At 45.1% G+C, this 23,288-nt stretch overlaps 1 protein-coding gene across 1 annotated transcript in view; it reads right to left on the reverse strand.

Moving 5' to 3' along the window:
* KCNIP1 (potassium voltage-gated channel interacting protein 1) overlaps positions 1-23,288 on the reverse strand; it is a 370,449-nt gene that overhangs the window by 307,879 nt on the left and 39,282 nt on the right. The window lies entirely within an intron of this gene.

The raw sequence follows: 23,288 nt of genomic DNA on the forward strand, positions 1-23,288 counted from the left end.
CCTGTCATTTTGACAACGCAACATGTAATTTCTCTCTTGAAATACCTTCCTCCTACATAACTATAGAAACCTCTAATTTTGAGTCCAATAAATTATTCAAACATACACTTATCTGGGTTTTCCAAGATGTTGTAAACTGATGTGTACTCAAAAATGTAGAGTAGCTCCCTGTAAGCATATAGTCTCTCTCCTGTTTGTTTATTCCCCCCAACCAGGAAGCCAGTGGTTCTCCTACAAGGTTTGCCTGTACAAAACTACAGATGGTTGGAAGCAATGCTCTGCAGCCAAAGATGTTGGCCACGAGCTCAGCATCCAAGCCTGCTGTACGGAAGGCATTCATTCTCTCTGCATTTCAGCTCCTGTAGTAAATCTAATAATGCTTCCACTTTCCCATCTGCTGTCTCCTGAGATTTATTTTCTGAGAACTGTAAACACCCACCATGCTGCTGTCTGCAGCAGCGGGGCTACCCCAACAAGCGCATGAATGAGCCGTGTCTGTAGTGCACGTGCAGTATACGGCGGCTGAGAAGCGGGTTAATTACCTAACGCAAAGCCCAGGGCTGCTCTAACTGCTGCAGGCACAGCGGAAGACCCAGCATGTTCATGGGCAGCCTGAGCAAGCTGGCAGCACAGCGCGGTGCTTCCCCAGCCTGCAGGGCTCAGCACAGACAGCGAGCTCTGAGGAACGGCTCAGTGGCTGACCCAACTGCACTCTTGCAGGAGGGAGAGCAGCTTCTCACTCCCTGCCCTGGTGTACCTTACTCCCTGGTTGGCACACAACAGATGTAGCACCACGTCCGTGTTCACAGGGAAGTTTCATGCAGCAGCCCCAAACCTGTACTGGAAAGCTACAGCGTTTTACTGCGGGATGCCAAATGCCTAGCCACAAATCCTGAAAGGTTATCCACATTTGCATAACTTGTAAAATACTTCAGATGGCTTGCACTGTTAAAAATAATTGTTTTACTAGGTGAGGTTTTAAAACTATGGTATTACAGATCTACACACAGCAGAATTTCTCTCTACCAGTAAAAGGATCTTGAATGACATGGTAGCTAAATATTCGGGAAAGAAAATGCTTTAATAAAACATGTGATATCTCACTCTGGAGTTGTAACATTGACAGAGCATCATCTAGAGTTATCAATATTAATGAAAATTAGCACCGAGTAGTCAAGGGCATCCTCTCGAAGGTTAAAAGAGTTTGCTGTTTTTTTCCTCCATGAACGCATTACAGCCCACACTCTCTCCTGGGACCAAACTTATGACAAAAGTACTTGTTTCAAATACCCAAGCCAATATCACCCAGGAAAAGAAAAGTGACAATTTTACTGAGTTCCACAGCCTTCAATAACAAGTTCTTTAGAAACCTCAGCAGCTAACATAGATAAAACATAAATCTTCATTTGAGAGAGGCAGACTGCTGCTGCGAGCACAGAATAATATTTGGCAAACTTAAGCTTCCTCTCTCGTAGCAAGGCACAGGGTGGATCTGGATGAGGCATCCAGCATCTCGATGGCATCAGCCTGTCCTGCCTCAGCCAAATCGCATCATTCACCAGCAGGACATAGCACAGCAACACGTAGTTCAGGGGAGCTGCTGCCCTCTGTGTGCAGGTGAGAAAGGATCCTACAGATAGCCTATGGTGATCCAAGAACACTGAACCATTTTTTCCCCTGATAAACTTTTCACACAGTGGAAGTCATTACAGGAAAAAGAAAAAAAATGTACATAGACCGAAACTCACAACTCCTGCATTTGCTTGCTAATGTTCAGATGAATACAGATGTGCATAATGCACTGGTGTCCTCCCTTGGCAAGGGCCAGGAGAAGCAGGCGCGTCGCTAACTCCAAGCTGGATGCCCGGCAGGTTCCTAAGCACATTCCAGGAGTCTGCATGCAGCTGGGCTCTCTGACAGCAAACACTTCTGCAGGCAGCACTGCAAATTCAACACGTGCACCCCTGGTGGAACAACCTGAGCCCCGCTGTGCTCGCTGGAGCTGCAGCCTTCCCTTCTGCAGCAGACTCTATCCAGCTCTGGAAATAAAGGTGCTTCAGCTGTCTACTCATGGCACGTAAAGTGGGTCTGGGGGCAAAGAAAACGAAGGAAAAGACTGCTTCTACCAGCAGGAAGGTGCACAAAGCAACTCAGAAAGGCATCACTCAGAGCATGCCCACTGCCCAGGAGCCCCCAGGGGGCTGAGCCTGGCTCTGCTTGGGGCAGCCGCAGGGCCTGGCACTACTACAGCTGTCCCGCGGACACCCGGCTGGGCTGGGGATCCCTCTGAAGCCAAGAGATGCCAAGATGGGATCAGCCGAACGGGGCATGCTGCTTGGATGACAGCCCTTCTAGGATAACAGAAAATCGCATGACTCTGGGTGAGCAGCATCAAAACTACAGCCTGAGCCGTCCTGCTGGCATGCTGCAGCTGTGGGTTTCAGAGCTGGACATTTCCTCCCTTATAATTGTTATTCAGACAGATAAAAGCTATTCGTTTATTAATAAAAGGATTCCTGTTATTGCTGCCTGACACACAGGTCAATTCTCTCACATCTACCTACACAGACTTGGCACAAAAAAGCTTTACCTGAAAGACAAAATAAATTCCCATTTCCCAACTGGTGTGCAAGGCACCAGGACGATTCCCTGACCTCATGGGGAGCACTGCCTCTTGGTGGGGAAAAAAACTCAGGGTGGAGAAGGACCTAGCGCACAGAGCCCTGGGGCAGGGCTCACATTCAGCTTCCTCTCCACTTTCCCTTCCTGGTCTCCTTGTGTCAACCAGCGAGAGGAGCAGGGTTGCTAACCACCTCCTTCCTAAAGGGCTTAGGAAAACACCAAAGAAAGCAGCTGAGCAGCCTGATGAGTGGTGATTGTGAATCATTTTCCACCACTCAGAGCTATAGGTGCATTTAGGCAGACCACTGTAACTGAAGGGAAGGGAGTGTTTTCACCCCCCCTTTCTTACAGATCCCATTCCCAAGAACCCCAAATTCCAGTGGGATTTCAGCCTGAGCAGAGCCAGTCACAGGTTCAGCGGCAGATCTGGAGGGGACAGACCCCAGCATCACCTTCCAGGAGGGCAGGGAGCTTCTCATCCCTCACCTGCAAGCCACCCACAGGATGTACAACCTGGTACAACCACATCTTCCATGTAGAGGGTGTTTAAAGAAACAAAACCACCACAAGCAGCATTTTGACCAATGACCCTGTTACCCATCAGTGGGTGTTATTAAGCAGAGCACACTGTCCCCCTGCTTTCCTGACTGAAACAAGAGTCACAGAATCACCTAGGTTGGAAGAGACCTCCAAGATCACCTAGTCCAACCTCTGCCCTAACAGTAACCAGTCCTCCACTAAACCATATCCCTAAGCTCTACATCTAAACGTCTTTTAAAGACCTCCAGGGATGGTGACTCCACCACTTCCCTGGGCAGCCTGTTCCAGTGCCTAACAACCCTTTCAGTAAAGAAGTTCTTCCGAATATCCAACCTAAACCTCCCCTGGCACAACTTTATCCCATTCCCCCTCGTCCTGTCACCAGGCACGTGGGAGAACAGACCAACCCCCACCTCGCTACAGCCTCCTTTGAGGTACCTGTAGAGAGCAATAAGGTCGCCCTTGAGCCTCCTCTTCTCCAGGCTGAACAAGCCCAGCTCCTTCAGCCCCTCCTCGTAGGACTTGCTCTCCAGGCCCCTCACCAGCTTCGTCGCCCTTCTCTGGACCCGCTCAAGCACCTCGATGTCCTTCTTGTAGCGAGGGGCCCAAAACTGAACACAGTACTCGAGGTGCGGCCTAACCAGAGCCGAGTACAGGGGGACGATCACCTCCCTAGCCCTGCTGGCCACACTGCTTCTTATGCAAGCCAGGATGCTGTTGGCCTTCTTGGCCACAGAACCCTGTGGAGAAGATTTTTGCTGGGCTACCCAACAGAGCTGGAACCAAGCACCCGGACATGAGCTCACCTCACTGCTGGCCTCAGTAAACAACCTGGCACGAGTTCCTTGCTCCCACACACGCAGCTGAGCAGCAGCAGCAGTGGTGGCAGCAGTGAACACAGTGCACACAGGCTTACCGGAGCAGCCTGCACTCTGCATTGGCCCTGCAACAATGGCACAGAGACAGAGAACAACTGGAGACTGGCTCAGCGAAGGCTGTGCCACTTCAAGGAATCTAGCCCCGGGTCCCTGAAGCCCACATGACAGCATCTCCTCCACTAATCATGCTGGCTGGTACTCCTAGCATGCTGTGCTTGTGCCTTCTGCTGCAAACAAACGCCATTATATAGAACAAGCCAAAGCAATGTAATAAAAATAGCTAGAAAGCTCAGAAACAAAGAAATGAAGTTAAATACATGTACATTAAGTGAATGCCCTTTTGATGTTTTACTCGAAGGCATTGATCCGTTTGCTATTAATACAGATACACTGCCGCATGCAAAGGCATGTGGTTTGGTGACATTTCCAAAGGAAAATATTTGAAGTGCAAAAGAAAGATTATCTTCGCTTGCCTTAGATATGAGCAGACAGAAGTGTAAATAAGCAATGATAAAAACTGCAAACAATGTCTCAGGGTACTAACACAGGCTTGTAGCTGAGCACTTGCTTGGCACTTCTCTGTAATAAACTAAAAAAACAGGCGACCCTTTCAAATATCATTTGAGATTTACTGTTTTAAGTTACTACTCAGTGTTTTAATGCACACTAAAGCCAGGCTTTTGAAAAGCACAAGACTATACACAAGTTGTTTTTTTTAATGCTTTCACTGTCTGGTAAAAAGCAGTCACATTGTAATGGGTAAATACATCTCCATAAAGCAGTACCGCTGAAGTCATTTACAGCATCCTCCAGATTTGCATGCTTTCCTACACAGAACTCTTAATGCATACAAAATTACACCTTCAATTATAGCTGCTGTTCAACAGCTCCTTGGTTTAACATTAAGTAAGAAGTCAATTTATAGCATCGAATGCGAAATTTCAACAGAAGTTTCGAGTCTGGGCAACAGAGTCTCCGGATGGGTAAGAATGCTGCAATCTGAGACAGAGACAAAAAATGCTTGGATTTTACAGCTTGTTTCCTGGTTATTTGCACTTTCTTGCATTCAAGCAGCAACATTTCCTTGTGGCTTCAGTTTCTCCTTCTGCTGACACCTAGCTTCACTCCCCAGCTGCCACGCACAGTGCTATTCCATAATACCAAGATTTCATCTGAACTACTTGAAATAATTCACTTAGTTCAATGTAGTACACTCACACTTTGGCTTCCATTCACCTCTCTAATTTTTATTCAAAGCTTTTTTTTTTTTTTTTTTTTTATCCATCTCAATTACTGCATGCATATTTCAGCAGAGATAGTGTTTTAAAGCCTCTGAACAGGGAAATGTAAACTAATTTAGCCTGCATTATACCACTGATGTACTACTAAAACCTGAACACTTCCTTTTCACAGAACTGAGATACTGCTTTAAAAGACGCTCAAAACATAATGGTACACACCAGTAAGATTAAAATTAAATTATAATTGAGTAAATATTTAAAAGGATATTTATGAGGCTTGCTGCTCAATTATGTACATCAGAGCTTCAGAGCAACACGCTTTAATGGAGGTTTGTGCCCACAAACTGACAACGGGCCCACAGCTGAGGAACGAGCACATTCCCACAAGAAAATAATTAAAAAACCTCATGTTGCTGATTTTTCCCCTCAGTGTGAGGCTGATCAGCAAAAAACAAGCTCAGTGCCTGAATAAATTTTTACCTTCAGCACTTGTTTTAGAAGCAGAGTTAATCTATTTATTTTACATTTGGCTTGTTTCCTTGCACCAACATAAAATGCAATTTGTAAATATAAAAAATTCATACACAAAAACTAATTGTTATAAAAATTGTATTAAGCCTGAAAGCATTAATTCTGGACTTCAGTACGAGGTGCTCAGCACGAGGGCAGTAGCTGGTGCCTCCTTTTTAATTCTTTGAAATGTGCAAAGGAGCCGGAGCACACCCGGGCAGTGCAGCTGAGTTGTTGGGGCACACACTGTGCAGGCACCACAGAACCACCGAATCTCCGAGTGGGAAGGGACCCACAAGGGTCACTGAGTCCAGCACCTGGGTCCTCAAAGTACCGCCCCAAAAAATCAGACCGTGTGTCTGAGATCACTGTCCAAACATCTCTTGAACTCTAATAGAATAAAGACTCAAAGGCAAAGACTCAAAGGCTTTTAAAATTATTACTTAGGACACAAAAATTATTCTAGAATTCTTGGTCTTTGTTTTGCTGGCATTTTTTATTTCTATGACAAAATAAATGAAGGCAGGTGAAAGCTAGGATAATATTCCTTTCCCTTTCTACAGAGGTCAACCCTGCTACCAGGAAGCCTGGCTTCAGAGCAGGCCTGGATTCCTATTTGATGGGGCCTGAGCAAGACGGAGGGTTTGGTTAGCCAGTCCGGTGAGGGTATGCACAGTCTGCAAGGTGAGACAAGGAGAGGGGCTCTGATTCTTCGCTGGAACTCTCACACAACAGAGGATGAAGTTATCGGGACAATTTTGACAGATTAATTCCACGTCTTCTATGTAAGAACAGCCCAATACATTTACATTGTCCTTTTTGTCTCCAGCACAGTGTTGATGGGCTCAGATAATTTATTCTGCCAGTTCTCTGTTTATTTTTCCAACACTTAACCAGCCGGACTGCTGGACCTCATCACCTCGTGACATCCTTCATTGCTGAAAACCTGGGTAGGGGAGCAACCAACCAAACACAAAACACACACACACACACACACAGTTTTGCCTCTTTTGAAGCATGAGTGGAGGTTCCACCTGGTTCCATCATGTGCCAGGACACCCAGCTGAAAGATGCGTTTGTGTCTTACACACTCGGCTGTGTGGTCACATCTGGTCACATCGCTGTGTCAAGCCTGCTGCAAGTCACCTTCGTTCCTACCTGTACAACAACCCCAGGAGACAACAACAGCCCTGTTCTCATTATTTTATAACTTTTGGAGGTGGATATATACAAAATTTATGTTTTATTTCATAACGTTAATTTCTAACAGCACATGCTTTAATACTGCTTAGGACAGTAAATTTTCCCAACATACACAGAATCTCAAATTGATCCTGTTGGAAGTACCTGAATAAGAAAATCACTCTACATCATACATAGCATACTTGGATGTCCATGTGCTTACTAGAATACTAATATTAGAAAAAAAAGGTAATAAATGAAACTTTATTATCATCATCTTTGTGAAGGATTGTCCTTGCTTGAAGGAGTCCTGGGAACTCTTGAGTAAGCTCATAATCCTCTCAATATTTTCTGTGTGCACGTGGAAAAGACACTCATCCTTTACCAATTCCGACAGCCAGATTTTTTTCCTTTAATAAAGACTCAACATTATTCCCTTCACTTCTTTTAACTGGTGACTGGGTTTCTCAACCCAAATCCCCAACAAAACGATGACACTTTCTTAGGACGTTCTAATCTAATGCTGCCCAGACATTAGAGCTTGTTGGGTAAAATGGAAGAGCACAGATGGGTGGCCTGCAATCATTAAATACTACTGTTCCTATAACACAGAGAGCCATACCTTGGCATAAAGAATAGCATTGCTTGTATGAAGCAATATCAGCCAAGTTCAACCCCAAAACAGAAGACAACAGGATGGACACCCCACCACGCTGAGAGCTCAGCTGCTGCGCGCAGGCACCAGTTGCCCTCGCCACCCTCTGCAGCTGGGACCCCTCCCGTGTCCTGCTCAATGCCCTCAGTCCCGCTCACTGCTTAGCATTACGGGTCTTTTCTACCAGCTCATCTGCTGACTTTTCTCTCTGCTTGCTTTAAAAGGATAGAAGAAAGCTAGGCATGTTTTCCCATGCTGACAAATACACCTCGCTGCAGAGATCTATTTTTGCTCCTTTTGATCCTCAGTAGGTAAATTGTTCTTAGAAATAAAGGGCCAATGTAATCAAATGAGACTAATTTTGGAAGTGCTGGCTGAAAAATCATTTTTTTTTACTGAAAAATCTTTCTCAAGGAACACAGGTAATTAAAATAACAGCAATTAAGTATGTGTGAACCAAATCAGAGAGCTCAAGCTTAAAAAATGCAAATCCAAAACATTCAAAAACTCTGTTATACAGGCAAGTATTATCTACTCAATTCAGAGGCTAACCTAGCTTCAGGTGTTAAAAGCCGTAAATTTTGCAGTTCCAGATCAGTGAGCAACATCCTGGCTACAAGAAACTGTGCAGGTTTTTCCTCTTTAAGATGTTTTCGGTTTGAAACGCCTTGCCTGAGAGGCTGTAACAAGATCCCCAAGATTTGAGAAAGCAAACAATTTTTGCATCTCCTGTGTGCTGAAATGACCATGTGCTTTCACAGAATAACTCAGCTCCTTACCTATATCTACACCGAATACAAATTGTCACATAAAAGTCCAAATTGTGGGGATTAAAGACATAAGAATTTCACACAAATGTTACATGGAGCAGCCTGCTTAGGGAAGTGCAGTCTCCAAACAATATGCCAAAGAACGTCTCCCACGTGGGAACATGAGTAGTGTAATATGAAAACCAAGAACAAAACAGAATAAACTAATGTGAGATCTGCAGAGTGCAGCAGGTGTTTACACATCTAAGACTGATTTTGTGTCATTGGTATCCATTAGAAAGAGGCACGGTGCTCTGTGCGGAGGATGTGTTACCAGAAAACAATCCCCAGCAGCGCGAAGAAGTGTTTGCTGACTTCAGAAGAGGAAGAAAAAAAATGCAAGAGAAGGGGAGGCAAGGGGAAAGGAAGAAAACAATGCCAACAGAAACAATGCTAAGCTCTCTCCCTGCATTCTGATGGAAAAGGTAGCTGCAATACCAGGCAGTAATTCTGATTAATATTAAAAGTGCAACTTTCACGTACAAGCTCCTTGAGCTTAACTGACAGGCAAATTCATCTTAGGAATAAAAAGGTCTATACATCACTTCCTGAAAACTGCTGAAATTTGAAGGCAGCTTCCTCAAATTACCATCAGTTAGTGACCATAAATAATTAAATAGTTAAACAAATTGTGGGCCAAGTCTCCACAGACTCCATTTTGCACTGAAGGACCAAAGATCTTTAAAACCAATTTAATGTAAAGAACTTCAGAGTCCCCTTTTTCCTTCAGTTCTGAAGAGAGCAATGGCAGAGAATGAGAACTGTATGCATGCTCATCTGCTACATTTCAGCAACAAGGAGTTTCACAAGTACAGGTTTCAGAAGTACAGCTGCCCTGCGCTGAGGCTGATAACTTAAGCACAACAAATGGGTTAAAAACATAATCGTGAAAAAGTGTTCCCAGTTTTGTGGAGCTGTTTCATGGATCCTGCTCCATCCTAAAGGCTCTTTCTAACCACTGCCACCATCTCAGAAGAACCCAGAAGAGAAACTTTTGCTGACCGCAGCCCGCATGGGCAGCCCTTTCTGTGCTGGAGGCCAGGAGGAACAGCCGCTACCGCCCCAACGAGTGCTATCGGCCCCACTGCCTAAACTGCACCAGGTCACAGAGGCAAACCAAGGCTCTGAGCAGCCTCCACAGCAGGATCGCACCACCTCCAGCTCATTAGACATTCCTCAAGCATTTGAGAGCCTGGGACAAATGCAATTTTTGTTATATAAGGGTTTCTGGGGAATTTTCCCTGCCAGTACAACTTCATAGCTTAGCATCCTCAGCACAAAAAGTCACAGCTACCGATTAATCCTGTTCACTGCAAATCATATTTATACAACATTTACACCATCTTCCCTTCCTCCCAGTCAACGTATTTACAAAAGGAAAGTACGGAGATAATCTGTACTATGCTAGAACTCGTACAGCTACAGCCAAACCAATCCAGCCTCTTGTATGCTCTCTTCTGTAACATCCTTTATGTAATAAGTTTTCAAAGCTTAAGGAATACTTTTATTTAAAAAAATAAATAAATACAAGCACCATGGACTCTGATCTTCTGCAGTGCAAGCTGTCACCAAGTACCTGGAATCCTTCACCGCTGGTAAATCCTCCCTTTCAGCTGAGGACCAGAGCTGCTAATCCCTGACATCAAGGCAATGCGTTCACCCCAGTGATGGGACCCAACCAGCTTTAAAGACCCCATAACCAACTCAAGTGACCGTGACAGTAATTTATAATCCTAGTGGCACAGATTCATTTAGCAGCCCAGGTGGCAAGGGGCAAAGAACAATTTCTGTTTTTTGTTTGTTTTTTTTTTGTTTGTTTGTTTGTTTTTGTTTTTTGTTCCCCCCCCCCCCCCCCCCCCCTTTGGTTGTTTTCCCCATATTTAAACCTATTTTTAAGGGACAGCAAACATCAGTGTAATACAGATAGGTTACCTGAAGTGTTGGCTGTGTTCACAGAAACATACTGTGCTTCCCAAATCCAAAAGGCTCTGTGCTGCTCTAAATACAAAATACCAAATATAAGTAGATATCCTAATTTTCCTATAGTTGTTGTCAGAGTCTGTTTTCCTTATCCTACCTTACTTTTTAAGATACTTACAATGTGCCCTTCTTAATCATTGATAAAATACCATCAACATCCTTCAACAAACCTAGTATTTTGATTTCCTGCTCCAACCCCATGAAAGAAGTTATTTTGGCCCAGTAAATTCCAACCTGCAAGTCCAGAATAAGCCTACAAAACAGGAGGAATTCAAAACTGGGGTCACAGTTTCTCAGGGAAGAATTTGAAACAGCATGTGTGGAAAAAAAAAGATTTTCATAAAGTAGTATTTTGCAATTTGCACTTTGGAAATAAACACACAGAGTACTCACAAAACTCAGATTTCTGTCCTAAATAGGTTCTAAACAGGCAGCTTTACTACTTCCTCAAAAATAAAACAGATCTTTTAAGCAGACAATGTAAATCTCAGTATCGGTTAGGATCTGCTACTAGCAGACATCTGTACAAGAAATCAGTCCCATTCACTGTAAACAAAGATTTTATCTCCAGTTAACCACAGGTTATCCCGAAACTGGGTCCCCTCGTCCAGCTTAGGGTACCTGGCAATAGCTGTGCCTCTCCTGCTGTTACGGAGGCCCCGTGGGTAACAGACAGACTTCCCAGCAGCTTACTTAGCAGGCAGTGTGCTTTGCAATTGAAGCAATTAATGAGAGAAGCCAAATTCAAAAGGTTCAACAAATCAAGGCAGTTCCTGATTTCACACTGCTGCCCCCATTCCAGACTCCAAATAAACACCAGAGGCCCACCATGGCCCAGGAGGTTTAGCTCTGTGGCACCACAGAGGCAGAGGAGGATCAGGTACATGCGCTAAGCCCTGGACCAGATGGAGTGATGGATGACAAAGAAGTTTTTAAGTATTTCAGCTCCTTATCTACCTCTTTGCAGTATACTGGGGAATAAAAATCAAACAAGCATCCATTTCCAAAAGCCGTTCACAGGCTTAGAGATAAGCAAGGCTCAGTGAGGGGTGTGATCCGAACATGTACTTATGGAAACATCGGCTTTCAACAGTGTCTTATGACAAATTTTGGTTCCTGTTACTAATCTTCCCAGCCAGATATCATCCCCACAGAGTCCCGATTACTGCGCTCCACAGCTGTCACAGGCATGAAAAAGGAAGCACGAATACTGTTGTTCATTTCTTCTGATCTTCCTTATCATCCTCTATTTCCCCCTCTAAGTAAACTCTTTTCTCACAATTTCTCTTCTTTCCTTTTTTTTTTTTTTTTTTTTTTTTTTTTTTTTTTTTTTTTTTTGTCCATTGGTCTTCTTTCTGTTCCTTGGTGGAACAGACAGTGGTTGTAATGACATAGCAGGAAAACACTTGCATCAAAAACATGCTTCAGCCATTCTGGCCCCCCTATCGCAACAGGCCCGAGCAGTTACATTCAGCACGGCAAGTGTTCCTCCACCCTCACAGATAAATGCTTCAAAACGATCCGACTATCATTAGAGACACCACAGTCCACAAAGGAAGGAAAAAACAAAGCCCCCAAAGCTGGCTGCCAGCAGAAGGCAGCAACCATGTGCCCTGGTTTGAAGCCTGTTGTCATCAGAGAGGGGAGGTGGCAGCAGCAGCACTATTCCAGTGTGGAAACCATCCTTCACCTCGGGTTTAGATTCTGCAGATTAATGCTCTTTGGGTTTAAGACATTTGGTATTAGAGCAAGGCATCGCAGCACATTTACTTGGAAGCCTTCACACAAGACCACCGGCAGGCTCAGAGGACTTAGCACACACCAGCAACATCTCAGGCCTGCCCCAGAGCCATCACGTCTTTTACAACTTGAGCACGTGTATTTTTTTGTTGAGCTCCTATGCTAAATATAAGACCATCTTCCACATGCTAATATCTTTTGTCTACAAAGGGTGTTGCTTCTCAAAACTCTCTAGGCCTTATTACTCTGTGCCAGAAGTACCAATTCTTGCTGTCTCTCACAAGCCTGTTTCTGGTGTTTTCAGCATCCCCCTACAATGCTGCACTCTTTCTTCCACCTCTCCTTCCCTTTTTAAGGACTGACCACTCTTCAGAACTGCAGCAAAAGGACAGCAGTTTGAAGACATTACCGGGACACATGGGCAAGGCCTGAAGGTGTTTAAGCAGGTCAGGAAAGGCCAGCCAGCTGGCAGTAAAAGCAGCCGGGGCTCCTGAGGTGGAAAGTGGGGGAAGGCTCTGCCGGAGGGACTCGGAAGACTGACTGGAGTCTTAGAAGCAAGTCCAAAAGGCTCAGTGTGAATCTCCAGAAGGCTGCAATGTAAAAAACATGAAAAAAGACTACAGGAAGCCAGGATTTTTAGTGCAAAGCACACCACCTGCTTTGCCCCACAGATATGACTGGCAGAGACCTCTCTTTGAGCTTGTAAGCCTAGTATCAGTGAATTTAAAGCTGAAGCAGTTAACTGCATCTGTCTGCTTGCCAATGCTTTGAAGAAGCCTTACTTTGTACACGCAAAGAGAAAAATAGGAGGAATTAGAAAACGCTCCTCTTGCAGAGCACCTGCTGAGGGCACCCGCTATTTTCTCAGCACCCACGCTCTAAGCAGAACATGAGGGAACTGCAAGGGGCTCTGATGCATCCCATGGTGACAACGCAGGCCAACGAGGCAGTACGTCAGGACAGCAGGATGCTGCACCATCATGAGGCCTTGGCATGCACGGGGTTCTGGTGCCATCTCATCTCCCAAACACCAGCCCAAGGAGCACAGCCAGAGTCCGGCTATCTAACAGTTTGCATACATTTGCTTTTTGGCCCATGAAAGAAAGCCGCAGGGCATCATATGAGAAACTCATGCCATTTTCTTATTTTAGGCATTAAAGAGGTCTCACCAGGTGAACAACATGCAGACAGGTGCTGCAGGCTCTGAACTACGAGCACACGACATGGCTACAGGTTGTATCTGTCTTTTTATCCAAGTTTCAATTATATTCATTTATGGATCATTTTGCCATCTTGCACTTGGCTCTAAAATCCTACAAGAAGTTTGCAAACCCTGCAAAAATCCTGCTGAAAGTCTCTCGCCTGCTCCCAAGGATAGACACCTGCCAGTATGCCCAGACTTTGAAGAGGTTTTGGCTAGCATGTCCGTAGTTGTTTCCAAAATATTTTACTGAAGAAACGGTGGAGATGTTTCCATATGCAGCTGTTACCCTGGCATAATTACCTTTGCAGAAATCTGATCTTGTGAATTCAACTGCGAGATGTAAACCACTTGATGTAAAGGGCACCTTACACACGCAGCTGTTTAGCATGTGGCAAAAAGGACAGGCAGCCCCAGGAAGCTCCTGCTGCTTCCCGCACCTACCGTGTCAGTGCTAGCAATCCGTACGTAAGCTTTTTGGAGAGCATCAGCATCACAGGCAGGGTAGGGGAAGTAACTTGAATACATTATTGGTTCTCATTTCCATAACGAGCCTGATTAGCCTCCAACAATTTATGCAGTAATACCCGATGATGATTTTCAGTACAAGAACTTCATTATCGCCCACAGAAAAACAGACAGCAGCCTTCTTTTATCTTGTCAGGGGGAGCCTGGGCACTGGGGCCAAATTCTAACCATGTATATAGAGTACCTCACGGTACACCAGATGCACTTGGTCTGTCCCCTCCCATTCACTACTCTGTGAGCTTCTCTGTCGGTCCGAAAGTTACCTGTACTCAGCCGGAGAAAAGACACTGCAGACACTGATCTCCTGGAGCACTGGCTTGGTTCCCCCCATTCCTCTTAGCCTCTTTTCAGCAAACCAGGCACTGCAAGAAATATTGCAGCTACAGATTCTCCTTTTTGTCAGAATCCCGCTTTAGCTGATCACACCAAGTTTCAGATAACCCCACCGAAGGTGTGCACAGGCTGTCAGCACAACTCCTGCTGCCACTGAAGTCGAGTTGGAAAGTTCCAGTTGGTTGAGTCCAAGGAGACAGCATTCTGCTTCACACATAGTGTTCATCCTCCCTTATAGATGAATGCTTAAAAACTATCTATCACTGGAGACACCACCATCCACCAAAATAAAAATCAGGAGCACTGTTTATTTTATTTTATTTTTATTATAATCAGGAGCCGGTTCAAAGCCTACCACAGCAACTCTCCCATTTCACTTGCATCCCTCATGAACCCTGCAGTGTCTCTTAACTGGTCACACACAAAGTTCAGGCAGCAGTTTTCACCCTTCAGCCTGAAAAGCAGCTCTTTCACTTGAAAACTGAATGAGAAAAGCAACAGACTGAAAGAACCTGAGGGAGATAAAATAATTTCACTTAGAACAAAGAAATCCAAGGGGAATGCAGAACTGCTGAGCAAGTACAAAGGAGATAACAGAGATTAAACCTCGCCACTGTTTGTGCCCTAAAGTAGCGAGCCATAGCATTTCATCAAGAAGCTTTTGAATCCTGTAAAATGTTTCAGAAATTCTCAGTAAAGCACATAGCACTGTTAATGAAGCTCACTAATGAAGGGCTATGGTTTATAAGCTCAGTTTCCACCCTAAATTAGACCAGTGGAAATTTAACATAAAGTCTTGTGTTTTCCTAAGTCACTGGTAGGCTCCACTGATAATTAGCCATGTACAAACACTTGATAATTTTGCGTGCAGGCTGAACTAATATGTTTGATTTGGATTTATTTCCCAGGCTCAAAAAAAAAAAAAAGAATATTTTTCTTAATTCAAAGCGAAGTTTTGGACAGAGGCATTGTGGGTTCACCTCCCAAATCCACACGCATCCTCCTCTTCCCTTCACTTTTACACACGATGGACAAGCACCTCTGATTTTCTCACTCATGCCGAAGCTTTTCTACTTCACACACAAATAAACCCATGAGAGAAAAAATCTCTCTCTCAGAAAAGAGGCAAGTATCTGTATTGTGAGCCCAGATCATTGCTTTGGGGCTGGGGATGGCCAGTTTCTAGTCCCGTCTCGAAGGCATCTCTACTTTATATAACTAAAACTTGGATAAAAAAGTGTCCCCTAGGACACTGGAAGGGGTAAGATATTCCAGCAGATTCGATAGCACAAAGCCAAGGGAAGTGTTATAAAGTTTTGGTTCCAACGTCTTCTAGCAATCAGAGCTTTGGGCTAAAGCTGTTCATCATATATTCCTGCTTACTCTTCCCCAATTACAGTGCCATAGGATCCAAAAGAGGCTGCGAAGACCAAGAGTAAATTTTTAGCGTTCAGCTCCTTTGCTCTGCAGGCAAAAGGAAATTCAGACTACCGGGATCCAATTCTTCAAGTATTTATTTTTAATGCAACAAACATCTCACTCTGGACAGGTCTCTGCTCAGCTGCAAAGGTTCCCTCCTGCAAGCTGCTGTTGTGAGCAAATGGATCTGTAAAAGGAGGCTACAAACTGTGAGCGTCAGCACTCGCTGCACTTCAGATCAGGGGGAAAAAAAATCAACCTGGATTTACTGGAATAGAAGGAGTGTCCTTATTGTAGTCACGCTTGCATCCATGGTTAAGAATGATAGATCAGAGAGAAGAAATCCCACCGGGCCCTGGGTCAGACATCCTTCTCAGAGAGGCTTGTTGAACATGCCCAGCCCTCCAGCTGCCCCCTGGAGAGCAGAACAGCCCTTCCTGAAGGAAAGAATGTGCCAAAATATTTTGACCGTTCAGTAATTCTCTCCTTTTAAAATCAAGCAGAAAGCCAAATCGTACCTCCTAAATGGAGCACTCATTCCTTCCCCTCCTAGCAAAGCCTCCCGGTGTTACAGAACCTTCTCCTGTACGAGTGCCAGTTCCTGCGGATAGCAGGATGCACAAACATCAATGTCTGTGGATGATCACAGGTTTCGGTCTTGGTTCATCACCCTTTCCTTCTTGCAGCAGTGCAAGGTCTGCAGCAATAACACAGAAACCAAGAAACTAGAAACCAGAAGTGATAGCCACATGGTCCGGGGGAGTTCAAGTAAGGAAAGCTGACCATTATAGAGTAAGGTCTGGCGGTTTCTTCTCTCTGCAAAGCTAATCCCTGCTACTTCCTCTAGCAGCAGCATTGGTATCCTCATCTTTGAAGTGTGACAAACTCAGACCAAGGTGATTATTAAAATTAAACCCAATGTCAATTGATTTTCCCTACATTTACGTATAATCGTTGACAGGAGAAGTAATTTTCCCACTGAAGCACCTTTTTATTGGTGAAAAAGAAGCCAACGTATTCTAACTGCACCTGGGCAACCTAAATCAAGCCTGTGCTGGTATATACTCAAACCTCCTTTCTAGGGAGGAGCTGGGTAAGACCTCCAGTTGTCAGCTGCTTGTGTACAAATACAGCTTATTTATATCTTTCCAGTAGAATACACATCCTAAGGGCCAACAATTTTTTTTTATTATTTTTTATTTTTTTTTAGGTTTTCTTCCTCTTTTCTGTTTGGGAAACTTAGATATGCACAAACAACTCTGCTGGGCTCTCTGTAGCAGAGTGTGAGAGTGTTAGGTATTTCCATCAGCTCACTTTTCCCTTGTCCGAGATGCAAACATGTCCCCGTGGCACCAGGGCTACTTGTGTTGCCAGTTTTATGCCACCAGGACGCCACAGTGCCAAGATGCTTCTCCAACAGAAACAGCCCTGCAGCACAAGTGTGGTCTGAAACGGCCCTGAAGTGACCAAGCAGCACAGCAGCTTTCCTCTTTGCCTGCCCAGAATACATGCTCCTCTTGCCCAGTGTCAGGGCCATAAGACTTGATAACCTCAGTCTTTAGTTATCAATTAAAATAAATAAATAAATAAATAAAGGAATGACATTGTACTAGATTCATAAAGACCAAGATTGCAGAATAAAAAGACTTCCAACCCAGTAGTGTGACCAGCAGGAAAAGGTGGGGAAGGTGGGAAATAACCTCACTTTCTGCCTCTGTTCTGTCCAGACAGGACGTTAGGGCTTCTGATACTTGAAAAAAAGACCATTTCCCATCAATTCTCCCCCCCCAAATTCCTGCCACTTCTCCCTCCAGCTCTCCCCTCCTGTACTCCACACCCAGCAGCTGAGGCTTTTATTTCCACGTGGCCCAGCAAGCTTCAGCCAGCACAGCTGCCAAGCCCCACACGGCTCCGTGCCCCCCAGCTGCCACCCCACGCAGGCACCCTGCAGCTGGCAGCCAGCAGCCTGCCCACCTCCTCCCATGCACAGGCAAACCCGACGGCCTCTGCCGCCTGGCGAGGCTGTAATCACTGCAGACGCAGTTCCATAAGCCTGTATCTGCAGTTAGCGTCTAGGGGCAGCGGTACTTGGAAATAGATTAAAATTCCCCAGGTATAGGAAAAGCTAAAAGTAATTGTGTTACTTTCATGAAAAGTGTACAGCAAAGCACATAAAACGCCTAGATATTGGGACTGTGCTCCAACAGAAAATTTAACCGCTTTAGGGAACACAAGATCAATGCTATTATTTATAGATGACAATCTTCCTTACAGTAACCCTCTGCAACAAAAGAATAATATTAAGGAAAGGAAGCTTTCCTTCTATCAATCTGAACTTTGGGAAGGAAAGAAAACGCTGGGAACTTTTCCCTATAGAACAGGTGTGATGTAGAAACAAAGGGCATTTCATATTACTTTTTTTTTTAAAAAAAAAAAAAAAAAAAAAAAACTGCCTTTAAGCAATTTAATTCTGGAAAAAAAGAAGCAACACTGCCCTTTCCAATGCTGTATTTTGCATCTTCTTTCTGGAGGGAGAGTAACTGACAGCAGCAAGGGCGCGATACCCTTCCAGGACGAGGTTTGGGGAGCATGGGCAGCCAAAGGAGAGTGCCTCCCCTCTCAACCTCCCATTCCCAATGCAGGCAAGCAGCGTCCTTATGTGGGCACAGCAGGGAGGCAGGACCCACCTTGCCCCAGGCAGCCCAAGGCAGCAGCAGCACACCGGAGAGCCGAGCTTCCAGCAAGGGAACAGCTTTGGGGTTTAGATACACAACACAAAACTGGGGGATTTCAACAGGCATCTCATGTGAGTCCTACCCACTGACTCAAAGTATTATTTGATAGGCAGCAACATAGTACACCACTTAAACGTGGTGTATGCTTGTACAAAAGTTATTGATATCCAGGCTCCCCAAAACACAGGGGTTATCCCCCAAACCAGAAAAAAATAATTCTTCACAACCCGCTGTGACAAGATTGCCTGATGTCCAGAATTTAAGCAGCAAATGAAATCGTTCAAATGACACTAAATTTGATTAACTTAGGGCAGTTGTTTCTAAATTGCACAGGCAATTTCCAGAGCCTGTTGGATTGCACATAGCCCTAGTGTTCTCGGGGTTGTGTTGGGCAGGAGACCAGACCTCTGCTTCAGTACAAACAGTGAAAAGAAAGGAGTGAGAACAGCCCCCTTCTGATCTCTTCTGCTATGCAGTACCGTGCAGTTCTGTTCATCTGTTCAGAAATGTTACTGCCATCCGCTAGCTTAACACCATGAACTGTTATGTCTAAGTACCTTCTGTTAAAGGGTCTTTACATTTTTCATCTTTTCCACTTGTGTTTTTGTCACTTGGAGCACTACAAAATATATGGGAAAAAAGCAGTTTTCCTTTCACTACATACTGAGATATATGCAGCTAATGTGGTGAGTACCTTCCATTATTCCATTAAGGAATTACGTTTCATTAATCAATTCGGCCTTAAGACAGTAAGAACAGATATATCTTTGCCATTTTATAGATAAGGAGTTCAAAGCCCTTCTTTCAGACATAATACTGACACTGAACAGAAGAAATAAGCACAAGTTACCCATTTTGCTGCAGCAAGCAGCTTCAGAGCTGGCAGCAGAGCCCATCAGCACCAACTGCCCGCCAGCACTCCACCCCCCTTGGAGGAGCATCGTGTACCCTACGCACTGTGCTTAATGCTACCAGACAGTTGCTGCAAGAAGTTCCCAAGTTCAGGAAAGGTCTCGTACTTGTGCCAGTGTTAACTCGAGCACGAGGAGCTGGTCATGAGCCTGTGCTCCCAGCTGCTTCTCCTTCCCTGGAGGCAGATTCTGGTCTGCCTTCATGGAAAGCTCCCACCGGCATCCAGGATGCTAACCACAGGCGTTACGTGCCTGTGACACACCTTCCAACAACAGCAGCACCAGGTCAGGACCATGCTGAGAACACGCTATTCAGATTTGGTTGTGACTGTCACTGCAGCCTGGCACAGTACAGTGGGACCGTGACAGGAGCCAAGTCCTTGGGCCCATCCTGACTTTCCTTCATCAATAACTTCCACCACCACCCCCCCCCCCTTTTTTTTTTTTTTTGTGGGGGGGGGGGTGGGGGAAGGGGGAGGCGGAAGGGCTTGCAGAATTGGATTGTTTTTGTTTGTTTCTTGCTATTTAAGCTCCTCTGTCAGGAGTAATGCTATTAAGAACTGATTACACATGCAAGATCCAAACTGAGATAAAAGCATATGCACCTATTCCCTGAATAAAATCCATGCATTTATTCTCAGAAATCAGTCAGCATCTTCTCTGACTCCAGTTTTGAGACAGCAGTAGAGTTTCAGAACTTGAGAGCGAAACGAGGTCCCCCAGCTGTACAGCAGGCACAGCACTGCACAGGGCACCCACCAGGGCCCAGCTGCCTTCCACTCACTGGTTCACCCCCAGCACACAGCCACGACACTGAAGTGGGACCTCGAACAAATGATTCAAAGTCCCTGCTTAAATATTTACAGACAAGTCTGAGTACTGCTCTGAAAGTGGTGAGTTACCAGCAAATCCGCCCGGCAGTCTGTTAATTTGGTTATTTAACAGGAGCAGCCAAGTTTGGGAACTTGGCCTGCATCTGAAGGAGACGTGCCAATGGCTGGGACATCTCGCCCCTTCTCGCTCACGTCGTTCTCAGGATGTGTCTGTTCCTTGCTCAAGAGCCACGGCTTCTCTTTATGATGCCCATTAAAAATGACAACGTAGTACCCTATGAATACGTTTCAATTAGGAAGGGGGAAGCTAATAACTTTGCAGTGCTTTCTGAAGATCCAAACAACTGTTCTCATTTCACAGCTCACTGATTCTTTAGAAGCAACAGAAAGTCCTGGAAATAAAATGGCAAAACTGATTAAACTGCCTCTGCCTTACAGCCATTCAATTTTTCTTCTTCTCCAACATGAAAACAACCCATATGGATGATCGGCGCAAAATGAGCAGATCTGACCAACTAACAGAAACTTGTTTTCTGTTTAACTCCTGAGCTGCTCTTTGTGTTAGAGCTACGAGGGAGCTTACAGGTTGCAAACTCGGTAGGCACTATTTATAAGTTGTGACTAGGACTTGCAGGAGATCTACCTGTGAGTCTGCCCACTGCGTAGGACAGCCCCCTGTGTGACAGGTCACCTGCAGGCACAAAGCAACTTCTGAAATGCCACAGCAACAAACTGCTCTGTTCAGCAGCACGTGCAGTCAATCCTAGGCTCTCTCAAATTTCCTCACAGCTTCAGGCTCACAGCAGAGTCAGTGCAGCCCCTTGGGAGGATTAACAGCCCCCTGCCCTGAAACACAGCCAGGATGGCTGGGTCCTAACAAACACAAAAAGGAGATGGAACAAATCACTCGGCAATAAAGAGAGTACACAAAGGACAAAGATGTGAGTACCCACTGCAAAGTAGTACAACAAATAAAAGCCAGAAGCTGTTTTTCCTGCCACTGCTGTAAGGTCTGCAGACCCCTGATATTTTTATATTAAATTTTTTATTTTTCTATTTTTTATTACAGAAGTTCAGTCCTTGTATGCTAACGTTTGCACAATTTCTCTTTGAGAGCTGTAAACTCATGCTTTTTCTCACATTTTTTCTTTCACCAGCACTTGCAAAGAAAATAATTCCTCAGGAATATCTATCTTAATCCTCTTGGTCTGACAGCTTCTCACAGTTCTGGAGCTCTACTTTAAACGCAGATGCTTCACTAACTCACAGTCACCGCAGCTTTTTCAAGTCGATGCACTGCTTATTTTAAAAAAGAAACACAGGAAATCAGCCCTCAAGTCTTGTTTATTTTTCCTTTAGCCCAAGGGTTTCATACATTAACATAAAGTTAGTGGGATGCAAGAGATTGACAGGAAACTTGTTCGCGTTCAAAACTGAGCACTGGCAGCTCCAGAAAGCCGATCCCTGATAGTGTTTTTCTTCCTTTTTCTTTCCAAGTTATAGTCAGGGACTGAACACTAAAACAGCACCCCGAGCAAAGTTTTTTGTTTTTTGTTTTTTTTTTTTTTTTAAAGCTTGTTTAACTTAGGAAACAGGACTTACAAGAGGCAAGAGGCCCTTGGGCCAGCAGGGTCCATTCCAGCTGGCTCTACGCAGCCTCGGTTCCTTCTGCCACCCTCACAGGAGCTGTGCCCTCCTGGCAGCACCCCACATCCCCACTCCTGGGCAGTGCATGGCCTGGAGGATCTAGACAGTGCCAGACACACAGCTTGAAAATGAGCAGCAGAGGTTAAAAGTGAGCAGCAGAGGTGCTGCTCCAGCAGCAGATCCTCAGCCAGGGCTGCAGCTGGTCCCATGCTCCTTGAGACCAGGGAAACCCTGCCAGCAGCACACAGGCCAGCCCGTTTGGGGTGCCCCATGGCATCTGCATGGCCAGGGAGCACCAGGGCAAAAACATTTTGGTCACCAGGATTGCTCCTCACCTCCTCAAGTAACAAAACAAAACAAAACAAAACAAAAAAAAACAACAACAACAACAAAATTCGATGTGCTTCTAACACGACAAGGCTTATTTTAGACTAGCAGAGAATTACAGTTCACGTTATACCAAAGGCTTGGCCTGCAGTGGTGCAGCTGTCACACACACACACGTCACCCAGCACAGGACAGCAGCCTGCCAGATGTCTGAGGGCCAGCAGTGGGTACCAGCACAGTGCCTCCCGTTAGCCCACACACACTAGGTTTGGGGGTTAGTGCGCAGGGACCCCTGGAGCAAAAGCAGCACGAGAGGCGAGGTGCAGTGCCACACTTAGCTTCCTCCCTTCAGCTGGAGCACCAGAGGCCTTCACACCAAGCCAGGGCACTAACACCTCCTTCGGTCACTGAGGAACTTCACAAAGTGATCCCGTGCTTTGCCTGTGGAACAGTCCGTGTTAATTTTGTGGTGAAACTCCTTAGTGCAGCCACTAAACACAGACACACTACTGTACCGCATAGATCTGTCAGCTCAATCAAGGACAGCAGGAGGAGACAGCCAGACCTGGACTCAGGGGTTACCCTGCTTTCTGCCTTGACTCCCAAATCAGGCAGCCCAAAACTCAGTCCTACAATTTCTCATTAAAAGCATGGCTTCTGCTTGAGCCAGAGCAAGCATCTTGGAAATATCCAGGCTGGTTTCCCAAGTATCAGACAAGGACAGAGAAGTCCACCAAACCAGATGACGTTTTAGCTGAAAATAACTTTTGTTCACAGGGCTTTTCTCCAAACTTCAAATGCCATTCTTCAGATTTTGCTACATCATTTCTCAAATATTAAAATGTGACTGCAATCATAAATCTTCCCAATCTAAATGATGCGAGCAGGCTTCATCTTACTTAGCTGTAAATGTCTAACTCAGTTATCTCAATCCACGTTACCTCTGTGTGCTCTCTTCTGCATCAGTAATAAAAAAAGGTAATTTGGGGGGAGATTCATCTGTAAACTTCAGACAGCCTGAACTCTGTGAACATGCCAGCTTCCAATTTTTTTATCAAAAGCAAGCATGAAAGACCAGCTTACGCTGAAACAGCTTTAATGACCAACTGCTCATGTTTGGGGTGCACAGGAATCATCTCCCACTTCTGCCCAAGTTCCCTCTGTCTTCCCAGGTGAAAGTTGAGGAATACCGTGGAA

The sequence above is a fragment of the Anas platyrhynchos genome, chromosome 14 (genome assembly GCF_047663525.1).
Source record: "Anas platyrhynchos isolate ZD024472 breed Pekin duck chromosome 14, IASCAAS_PekinDuck_T2T, whole genome shotgun sequence".
NCBI classification, from domain to species: Eukaryota; Metazoa; Chordata; class Aves; order Anseriformes; family Anatidae; genus Anas; species Anas platyrhynchos.